Below are 644 nucleotides of genomic sequence, written 5' to 3' on the forward strand. Positions count from 1 at the left end.
GCTGCCTGTGTGTCGCCTGTGCTGATGGGGAGCGCTGGTCCCTCCCCTGCGGGGTGCGGGAAGGGTGCACCCCCAGAGAAGCGGGACAGTGGGGCCGGGGATGGCCAGAGCGGGGTCCTTCTGGTCAGAGCAGCTCCGGGACGAATTTTAGGAAGGGTCCAGCCAACTGCTTCCTGTGGCCCTTAGTCACTGGAAATGCGGTGAACGTCCGTGCGTGTGTCAGAGTTTCCACCGGGGCCGGGCCCCTCTCAGTCCCTGGTTCCCGCTGCCTGAGGAAGATGCTGCTTGTCTTCAAAGCAGCTTGAGGAAAACTGAGTTGGAGGCCTTACGTGGCATGGGGTGGGTCACACAGGTCCTGTCACGTGCCCTGAATCAGCCACCAAGGAGAAGCCTCGATCTGTGGTCCCTCTGAACGCCTGGCTGGTTTACAGTTTGCCGAACACTTTCCCAAATGTTGTCACAACTGATGAGGTGGAACTTAAGGGATGAGCATGTGTCATCTCCCTTTTAGAGACGGGAGACTGAAGTCCTGATGACTTGAGAATGCCAGAACTCGGACTTGGGCCCAGTCCTTGGGCCTTTTTTCAACATTTAACAAATATTCAGTGAGTGTCAGCAGGCTGGTGCTGTGATGGGCCAGCCTG

This window comes from Tursiops truncatus, chromosome 15 (genome assembly GCF_011762595.2).
Source record: "Tursiops truncatus isolate mTurTru1 chromosome 15, mTurTru1.mat.Y, whole genome shotgun sequence".
Taxonomy (NCBI): domain Eukaryota; kingdom Metazoa; phylum Chordata; class Mammalia; order Artiodactyla; family Delphinidae; genus Tursiops; species Tursiops truncatus.